At 42.1% G+C, this 10742-nt stretch overlaps 1 protein-coding gene across 1 annotated transcript in view; it reads left to right on the top strand.

The window, feature by feature from the left end:
- Positions 1-1869: 1869 nt before the first annotated feature.
- Fyco1 (FYVE and coiled-coil domain containing 1) overlaps positions 1870-10742 on the top strand; it is a 61590-nt gene continuing 52717 nt past the window's right edge. Inside the window, exon 1 of the mRNA XM_021206683.2 lies at positions 1870-2000. The gene's annotated coding sequence lies outside the window, so the exon portion shown is untranslated. The remainder of the gene's footprint in view (positions 2001-10742) is intronic.

The following is a 10742-nucleotide window of genomic DNA, read 5'->3' as shown; positions in this document are numbered from 1 at the left end:
CTCTGTCCATTAGCCAGGTGGGCTTGAAATTCCTTTACTTCTCCAAGCCTCAATCTCAACTTTGAAGTACAGAAATGAACCCTACCTATAGTACAGAGCTGTGTTGAGTTTTAAACATAATGTTATTTAGGCTTTTGGTTAGGGTATGACATATTAGGTTTTTAATATATACAATCATCTACTGCACAATATTTTGGTCAATGTTGGACCACATATCACTGTGGTCCCTTCAGACTAAATCATCTAGTGATGTCATAGTCATCTTAATTTATCTAACTATACTCCAGATAAATTGTCTATGAACTTCTCAAAATACATCATTGCCCTTAAATAACCCATGATTGTTGGGGGCCTGTCTTCCTCTTCTCTGTAAACTTATTTGGAGTCTAAGTTTCAAACAAGGGTGTTTGACATCCCTTTTGTGGGAACAGGACTGAGGATGGGGATTTAGAGGTGACAGAGTCATGGGACAACTCCTGGTAAATAAAATTCCAGAGATCAGCATCAGTGTGCAGATCTGAGTTTATTGCCCAGCACATAAGTTTATATACAGTGTTTGAGCCAATCCCAAGCCCCTAGATCCTTGGCCAAGCATAACTTAACCACATCTAACCATGCCCCCAATAAAAGCTGTGACTGATGAGGTAACTCAGAGAGAAGGGGTGTGGGAAGCATTGTCACCTGTTAGGACTTTTGTGAAGACTCAGAAGCAGCCACTGTCTTGGCCTTAGCTCCTTTTTGCTGTCTCATTGGTGTTCCTGGAGCCATCTTAGATCTGACACCATGTACAACAGATCAGGACTCTTCAAGTAGTCACAGGAGCCTGTGGCACAGTACTCTCCATCCCACATTTTCCTTCACAAGGTTGTCTTCCACATCTCCCACACTCTCATCCTTAACATCCCAAAGCTGTTCAGACTCTAGTTAGAGCAAGTTTTTCTTAGTTCCCTATATTGATAAATCTTTATTTCTGATGTCATTTCCTCCCACTTCTCCCCTTTTCGTGTTTTCCTTTGATAACAGAAAGGGGAATCATTTCTCTTCATGAGGCTCCTTTTTTTATCCCCATTCACAAACTGATAACTCCATCAAGTTAATATGTTGTCTCATATACCTCCAGTATAAAATATGAAATTAACTAAAAAGATTTATTTTCCTTTCTGTATTAATTTATCCTGAAAACCTGGAATACTGAAGTCTGGCAGATGCCACTATTAGCTAAATCCCGTAAGGTACACAAGCATTTCTAGCTAAAATGATGAAAAGTAAGGCAGCGTGAGGAGCCAGCCAGAGCTAAGAAGCGAACCTAATCACGGGCCGACATTCCTATATACTGTCCCCTCCCTTTAGCATGTTCATCGATACTGGACGTGGAATGCAGTGTTCTATTGCACTAGGCTTCAGGGTGCTTTGCAACTCAGCAACAAGGAAACACAGGGCTGAGGAAGCTAAGCATGGTAGTTCTTTAGCACATATTTTCAAACACTGATTTTTAAGTCTCTGTTAACGACGGGAAACAAAAAGTGAGAACTTAGGTCCAGCAATACATACTAAGTTCAATTTTTAGTTCCATAAATAAAACTTAATATTACAAATATACTAATGAGATTATTTTTACATTTTGGGGGGATTTCTGAATCAGGCACATTATTTTATATTTACAGCTCATGCACAATTCAAAGCCAATCAGCCACATTGCAATCGCTTAACAGTAAACAACACTAAATCAGGATTCCAAATATGACATCCAGGTATCCAAAGCCTGTTCGGGTTTCAGGAAGTGACGTCTGTCGTGAGGCATGCCGGGAGTCGTAGTTAGTGTCCACCGGCCAGTTGCACCCGATGGGAGTTGTAGGCCATCTGTGGAGCATACCGGGAGTCGTAGTCCGCGCGCGCTCTGGGTCTACTGGGCGCTTCATGGCTGTCGGCTCTGTGCTTGCCTACTCTTCCGCTCGGCCCTAGAAAGTTTCGTTTCTGCCCAGCGGTGGACCCACGAGCGTGTAAGTGCCGCGGGCGCCCGGACAGACATCGGGGACACTGGGGCCGTTCTGGACGCCGGCGCGGAGGCTTCGTGGGGGCGTGGGTCGTCACCTGTTGCTGAGGCTGTCCCCTCCCACACAGGGCGCCTGCCGCCTCGGGAGAACCCTCTCTCCAGAGGGGTTGGCTCCAATTCTTAGGCTGTCCGTGGGGTCGTAGAAAGACCCTCAATACTGTTCTAAGATCTGAGCCGGCAGAAGGGGTCACCCTGTGGAACCTTATGGTGAAGCCGCCCTGTGAGGCGGAGCTTCTGCAGTTCTCCACAAACCCCTGGCACCGCAGCCAAACCCCAAAGTTCTCGCGGGCATTGGGACTTAATCCCCAGAAAGCCAAAACCTCCTCTCTGCAAGACTCCAGACGCCCCTTCGATCCAAGAAACACAGTTTGTTCTTTTTGTGTCTTCGCTGACCTTGCCCACTGCCCTTGTGCTCAGATAGTTCTAGGTAGCTCTGCGGTAAAGTTTCTGGAAACACCTGTAGGACAACTTAATGTGTCTGGTGTGGTAGCTTTGTCCTGTTGGCACCCAGGCTTGGGCTTCGGTTGGGGGGCGGGGCGGGGCGGGGCGATATCCTATTTTCATAAAAGAAGAGAACATGTAGTTGACACTTAAGCCAAGTAGCTTCCTATTAATGCTATGATTCTTTGTGTCACTGCAATGTTTCCACGACGGCTGGGCTGTCTCCTGTAGAAAAACAACACTTGTTTATCTCTGTCCCTATGAGTGTTTGACTTACCACAGGTTGTTTCCTTTCCAGACAGAAATGGGTCAGGGGCTTTTAGGGGCAGAGGCTCAGGACTTAATCTACTTACAGCCTCTCTCAGCAATGGTGGTCTGAAGCAGGTTAATTCCTCTGCCATCTGCTTGCTGCTGTTGCTGGATTGGGGGAAGGGAGGGTTTCTACTTTTAGTTTTGCAACCTTCTGGCTGCCCCTGACACTCTCGGTCTATGACAACCAGTTCTGCTGTGTTGAAATGCAGAATACTGATTATGGGCCAGGATTGTTATCATCCTGGAAATCAGCACAGGACTGACTGTCAGCCTCCTTTCACTAAAAGGATCTGAAAAAACTATAGCTTTAGGAGACAGAATTTATCTGTTTGTTTAGTGTTCATCTTTGTGTATCACTTCTTGAAAATTGTTTATTTTATTAAGAAAATAGATAACATATACAAACTCCTGCAGTGCTGTGTGTGTGTGTGTTCTTAATATTTTACTTTATTTTTTGTAATTGGTTTAGAACTTGGAAATGGTCTCAGATTCCTTTACCCCTTAGCCAGCATGGCTAAGTGCCAAGTGTTTAGCCCAGTCCTTTGGAGTGAGATAAAAGGCACCACTTGTAATAGCAAAATCATCAATAACATCTGTTGGTCTTGATTAATGTTAGTCCTTGAGTACACAGAGTACTCAAGAAATGTCAGTCCTTAGTCCTAGCTTTCCTTTGCAGGGAATGGTTGGTTGACAGGTCACTCTGATTTCTGGAGATTCCAAAAACAAGATAAAACTTAAGACTGGTGTAGCAGTGTGAGCTAGAGGAAGTGTGTTGACTACCTATGATCTCATGCTGGGAACTACTGGGAACTCAAGAGTTAGGGGCCACATTCACTACAAGCATCTCCCATACAGCAGAAAGGGTCATAACTAAGGTTTTTAACCTTAAAGGTACCTGTAAGCAGAGGCCAGTTGTTTGTGACCATGTTGGCATCTGAGTGACTTTGTGTTCCTGCTTCTCTCAGGCAGCATTTGAACCTTAATTTGAACAGTTATTGTGGGGTAGAAATTGGGGTGTTTCTGTGAGCTTACACATGGAAAAACACTGCCTACTTTCTAGTTACTTTTTGATGTATGTATCACTAGAATTAACTGAAGTGTCTGTACCATCCTAGGCGCATAGCTTTGACCATGCACAGTTGGACAAGAGGAATATTATCATCCACTTTCTGACATTGGAGCCATTTAATTAGCCTGGTAGTTATAGTGGCCACCAACGGTCCTTGTTGTTCATAAGACTCTCTGGCATTTGAACAGCACCGAGGGCCCATTTTCCTTTGGTCCAGGTTTCAGTGTCAAGAAGAGGATATTTGCACATTATGGTTTAGCAGAAAGGTGTAGGAAAATCTGTGGTTTTGAAGACTATGCTGTGGCCTGGTAATTGGTTACAGTACTTATGGAGTAGGCTAGTGGTTGGTTTCAGTATCTGGGCTGACCTACCCAACCAGTAGCCTGAGGTACTACTGCACCTTTGGCCTGAGGTAGGACATCACATTTGTGATTTCTTAGCATCCAAAATACTTGGAACAAAAGAACCATCCAAGCAAACTTTTCATATGTTTAGAGCTAGGCCAAGAATGTGTTCCTAGAGAGATTCAGTGTAAGTTTGGACAGTTGAACCAGAGAGGGTCAAGTGAAATGAAGCTATAATGAATTTGCTGAAGTTATAGCTCTGCATATTTTATCCAGGACAACCAAAGACTTAGTCAAGAACATGGAGAAGATACTTTCTTAGCCATTTTAGCCATTGAGAATATCTGTTTTTCCTTTCCTCCTTTTTCCAACCACAATTCTTAATCTGCATGTGAAGAAAGATAAAGGTTCACCTCCCCCACACTGCACCTGAAAAAACAATATGGAAAGTGGTCAGATAACTTAAAGTGAGCTAAATGTACATGCGTCTTATCTAGTCATACCATGATCCTCATCACATTATTTCTTGAGTAATAAAGTACATATAGCAGTCTTAAAGCCTGAACAGGGTCCAAATTGACAGAACTCACCTAATAAGCTCCTCACCACCAGTGTTGTTCAGAGTTGTGACACTCTCAATCTTGAATGAGATCTTCTTCCTTAATAATGGTGCCAAAAATATATTTTGTTTGGCTATCAGCTTGTTAGCACCAGAGATTACCTGAGCTTTCTCAAGGCCATGCTTCGTGGCTGTTGTGGTTTGGATATAAAATGTACCACTATAGCCTTATGTGTTTGAACTTATAGCCCTAGTTGGCAGGGCTGTTGGGAAGGTTGTGAATACTTTGAGAGGTGTAGACTTACTGGAGGAAGGAGATTACCTGAGACAGGCCTTGAGGGGTCCCATTTCCTTTTCATACTTCTTTCTAAATGCTGGCCAGTGGCCTTCAGGGCATACTGCCTTGCCTTTCTTGCTATGATGGAATATATCTACTTGAACTGTAAGCCAGAAGAAAAAAAAATCTTCCCTTAGGTTGGTTTGGTCAAGTGTCTTCTAGTAGTAATGAGGAAAGTACTTACAAGGGACTATGTCATATTCTATTAAAGACCCAGTTCTTAATTTATAGTCAGCTACACTGACCCATTAACATTCTAGTTTAGCAAAGAGATTGGAGGATATATGCCTTTGCAATCTGCCACTTTCTCAACTGGGTAGCATGTATCTCTATTGGGGGCCTGTCCATTCTTCATTGTTAAGGTAGTTGTTCTGGAATCATGCCTCTTCCTTACCTCCTAGATGTTTCTCTGGGCTTTGCAGCAGTGGAACTATGGCTCCAGCCCCAGGAACAGAGATGTAGCTTGTTCTTTGGAGCCACTGTCTTTCTGACTCTGTTCTGGATCCATGGGCGAAATTGTGGCTTTTTGTTTGTGTTCTAGGGAAATGACTAAGAAACCTCTTGTAATTGGTTAAGAGGGAGGGGGCCAAGAAGAGGTTCAAGAAACAATAGCCATATCATAAATTCTTATTCTCTTGAAAAGATGGTTGTGGGGGTAGGGAGTGTTCAGAAAAGATGACCTGGACATGCAGCTGGGAAGTACTTTAATTATAGATTTAAGGAGTTGGATCACCTAATGAGCCTTTGCTCAGATGTGCTGAAATACCTGCCCTGGTCTCTGGAAACCTCTACAAAGTACCACAGTCACTTAGTGAAGTTCTGGTGAAGGTGGTTTGCCTGCTTACCAACATCTTTCACATTCAAGCCATTGGGACCTCCTGGTCTTCAAAGCTAAAAATACCCATCAAGAGCATGCATCTCTGTTGTTTGAAACCAGATCTACACTGCTAGGTGTGTTGAACCAGGTCAAGCCTATTTACACTTCCATAAAGGCCTTCTGATTTTTAACATCATGTATTTCTTTTGATTAGGGTAGAATTTACTATTGTTCCACTTTGTTTGGAACTAGGGAGGAATCCAGATATACCCTGTCCTCTCTGAGTCAGTTCTTAGTTGTTGTTAGAAAAGTATGGCAAGGTTGACTTCCACACGCCAGCTTCCTACCCTTATGATTCTTCCTGGTATGACTCTTCAGACACTGTTGTTCATGCCTGAGCCAGATTGTAGACCATATTGTGAATACTAGTTATTTGAACCATGGTGTAAGTTAGCTGTAGGCTGAGTGTCTTTGTTTCTTTGTAACTAATATATTGTATAGTTTATGTATAGCATGTAGGACATCTGGGCAAGTATAGAGTTAATTTGGATATCAGAAAACATCTGTGACCTCTAAAAGAATACCTTGGTCATGACTCAGTACTCAGCATTTGGTTCTAGATAAAAATAATACTTTTATAAAATGATATGTATAATCTCTTTTCTTCTTTGCCAGGAAGTTGAATGGCTTAAGGCATTTGAATGAGCTTAAACATAAGATTGAATTGTTGGCAAGAAAGACTATAGCTACATGTATGGAAGCTCCAGTATTTTCTGAATTAGGGGAGTAGTCTGCTCAAGAGTTGTAGATGTCAGGGAAGACTAGAAGTTATGTAGCAACATAAGAAGGAAGTTAACTGTAGTGTGGAGAGTAAAAGTGCCCCTTTCTATGTCTTTCCTTCCCAGATCAAGGTTATAGAATTCAGAGTCCATGGAAACAGTATCTTCCAGATGGCCATGTTCTCTCCAGGGGGCTTTGGTGTTCTTCCTGTGAGGTGACTGCCCAAAGTGTAGCCTGTTACAGTAGTAAAATTACAGTTATGAAATAGCAGTGAAATAATTTTATGGTTGGGTTCACCACAACAAGAACTGTATTAAAGCAAAGGTTCTTAACCTATGGGTTGCAACACCTAGTGGGGTCAACTGACGCTTTCACAGGGATCACCTAAGACCATCAGAAAACAGATATTTACATTATAATTTGTAACTAGCAAAATTACAGTTATGAATTAGCAGCAAAAGTAATTTTATGGTTGGGGGTTATCAAACATGAGGAACTGTATTAAAGGGTTGCAGCATTCGGAAGGTTGAAAACCACTGTTATTAAATGGTCACAGAATTAGGAAGCTTGAGAACCACTGTTATAGAGTCTGGAAAATCACATGTGGAATCAGTGACAGGGAAGAGCTCACCCTGTGACCTGAGAACTTGATAGCAGCCAAGTATAACCAAAGTCAGGTCTCAAAGAAAGTACCATAAACATGCTGATATGCCATGAAAAATAGGTAGTAGTTCTCAAGCACACAGTTTTGTTGTTGTTATTGTTTGTTTGTTTGTTTGTTTAAAGCGGGGTCTTACTGGCTGGCCCAGAACTTGCTATATAGACCAGGCTGGACTGTTAACTCACAGAGATATACCTCTTGAATGCTGGAACTAAAGGTGTTCACCACCACACACAGCTCAGCCACAGAGTCTTAAAGGAACCCATTTTTGTCTGTGTCCAACTTCCTCATGCCAAGACGTTGGTTTAATTGGCATACATCTTTTCCTTAAGACCAGACTCCAGATAGCTAGAATCCAGGAAATTTAGTGGGTTGTATGATATATACAAGGTTCCATCCCCAGTCTGGATGCTAGCTACAGTTAGTTGTTCTTACCTCTTTCCCAAGTTCCCCACCCCAGAAACATGTACCTCCCTTCTTTGTAGACCTCATATTGCTTATACATATACAGCTATGGGCTTCATGGATTAAGTGTGCAGTCATCTCCTTTCATGATTACATCTGGAAGCCACAAGCCCTGGGATAGCAGCAGTGGAATGAGTAACGCAAGAAAGCTGTATCCTTTGTCTTCACTATACCTCCATCTGGCCTCACTTCATCTCCCACTTTTTAGGGACATCCTGGAAGCTCAGTGGTCATTACAGAGAACCTATCAATCTCTCCTTTCAGCATAGTTAGGTGAATTTCTGTTTATTAGTATTGAGACTTGTGTTTGTGTTGTTTTTTTCTGTTTTTTTATTTGTTTGTTTAGAACTTTTTTTGGGGGGGGCTTGAATCCATGGCTTTGAGCATCCTAGGTAAGCACTACCAGCAGAGTTATATCCCCAGCCCTTTTTTGTTTTGAGATAGAGTCTTGCCGTATACCCTAGCTATTGATATACAACAGGTTTGAACTCACAACAATCCTCTTGTCTCAGCCTCCCAACTGCTGGAATTATGAGTGTATACTACCAAGTCCAGTTCATTATGTGAATTTTGACAAATGCTACCATAAACAAGACATGGAATATAATTGCTACATGCCCTTTTGAAGTTGCACCCATCTGTTTCCTCATTTTCTATATCAAGTATTCTGATTTCTCTTCCAATGTTTTACCTTTTCAAAAACATTGTGTTAACATAAGCATTAAAGCATTCAAGGGGTTTGTTTAACTCAGGACAACACCTTGAAGGCTCAATGCCTGGTTGAATATGTCTATGATGTATTCCTCTTTATTGCCAAGTACCCAGGAGTTATCTATAGCCCTGCCTGGGCCACTTATACTCTATCTGGATACCAGATGTTTTTCTCTTATTCTCCTTGGTAGAGAGCTTCTTAGATAGGGCTACTATTGCTATGAGAAATACCTCTTGATGAAGCCTCTTGAGGAAAGGGTTTTGTAGGCTTATACTTTCACACCATAGTCCATTACTGAAGGAAGTTATGGTAGGAACTCAAATAGGACAGGAAGCTAGAGGCAGGAGCTGATGCATAGGGCATAGAAGAATACTGCTTGTTGGCTTGCTTGCTCTTCATGGCTTGCTCAGCCTGTTTCTATAGAACCCAGAGCTCCAGCCCATAGGTGGCCCCATTCACTATGGCTGGGGCCCTCCCACATTAATCACTAATTAAGAAAATGTCCTACATACTTGCCTACAGCCTCATCTTTATGGAAGCATTTTCTCAGTTGAGGTTCCTTCCTCTCAGCTTGTGTCAGAATGATAAAAAACTGGCCAGCACAGTTGACCCCTTATCAACTTGACACACAACACATCAGTGTTAAGCTACAACCTTTCCCTTCGTGTTCAGCTGAAATATTACAGATTAATATCAACATCACAATATAAAACATTTACAAACTTTAAAAGTCTAACAGTCTTACAAATTCTAATACTTTAAAGTTCAACCTCTTTAAAAAAAAACAAAACTGAAGTCTCTCAACTGCAGGCTCATGTAAAGTCAGAAATAAGTTAAATACTTTCTTACTTTAAGAGAGAAGAGCCAGAGCACAGTCAAAATCTGAACAAGCAAAACCAAATTCCAATCCTATACATAACTCAGTATCCAAGGTCTAGAACCCACTCACCATCATCTGGGCTCCACCAAAAGGCCTCACAATGGGCTGGGCCATTTCATATAAGTTACTAATTAAGAAAATGCAATAGGCTTACCTACAGCCTAATCTATGGAAACATTTTTTCAATTGAGACCCCTCCTCTCAGATGACTCTAGCTTGTGTCAAATTGACATAAACTAGTGAGTACAGTAACTCAACTTCAGTAAAGCTAGACTGTACCTTGGGAACCCCTCTACCTGGAGAAACACTGGGACAAAAAACAGACTTCTCATAAACTGCTCCTGTGTCTAGTCTATTATCCTTGATGAGTGAGTGGTATCAATACTTGTTAGGGGCCTTTATAGGGAGTGGTTAGTAAGACTGTGGTCTAGCTGAGTGCCTGACTCTTTCTTCCTGGGCCTGAGAAGTGCTCTGTTTTCACTGAGTCACAACTGTGCTGGCTTGTGTGTTAAAAATAGACCCTAGGCATCTATTTAGTGACAAGCCTTTGCTGACCTGACCAGTCACTCTAATGCTTATAAATATTTGGAGTCACTTATGGCTTAGTTGCCATTTCCTTTCCAGGGCTTCCTTGCCCCACCTCCTGAAACCTGAAAGGGGCCATAGCACTGAGTGAGAGCTGGCATATGTTAGACAGATTCAAGGTGACATGTTACTGTGAACTGCTGAAATTCAAGATAGTTCGTAGGAGCCAGAAGTGTTGTCATTTTCTGTAGTGGTGATTGTGCCGTCTTAAGAGTTCAGCAGGATTTACTGAGAAAACCCTAGGTTTGAAATCACATAGAAGAGTAATTAAGCCAATTCTATTCATTGGCCCTGGGCCTTAGGTTACAGAGCATGAGCTTTTCCTTTGTAAACAGGAAAGGTGTTTACCCTACCATGATGATTGTGAGAAGTGCTCTGTGAAAAATATGTACCAATTCTCAGGAATATGGCTGCTACTGTCCTTACAGCAGACATTGTGCCTTTGCACAGAATACCTAAAGGGCAAATTAAAGCTTCCTAAAGGCCGTGATGTCCAAATGCATGGTCAGAACTCTCTTCCAGGTAGGTACTCACATCTCTTTTTGTTGGTCTTCAAACATATTGTGACCTTAAATGACATTAGCAACTGCCCAAGTAGTACCAGCTGTAGAATGTCCAACTGGAGAAAACTATGACTGAGCTTAAAATAGTACCGTGTCTCTGGTCTGATGGGAGGGCTATGTAGGCCCATGTCAGGGAACATTTTCATTCTCAGGCTTAGCCAAAC

This window comes from Mus pahari, chromosome 10, assembly GCF_900095145.1.
Source record: "Mus pahari chromosome 10, PAHARI_EIJ_v1.1, whole genome shotgun sequence".
NCBI lineage: Eukaryota > Metazoa > Chordata > Mammalia > Rodentia > Muridae > Mus > Mus pahari.
This window is presented reverse-complemented; position numbering and strand designations above follow the sequence as displayed.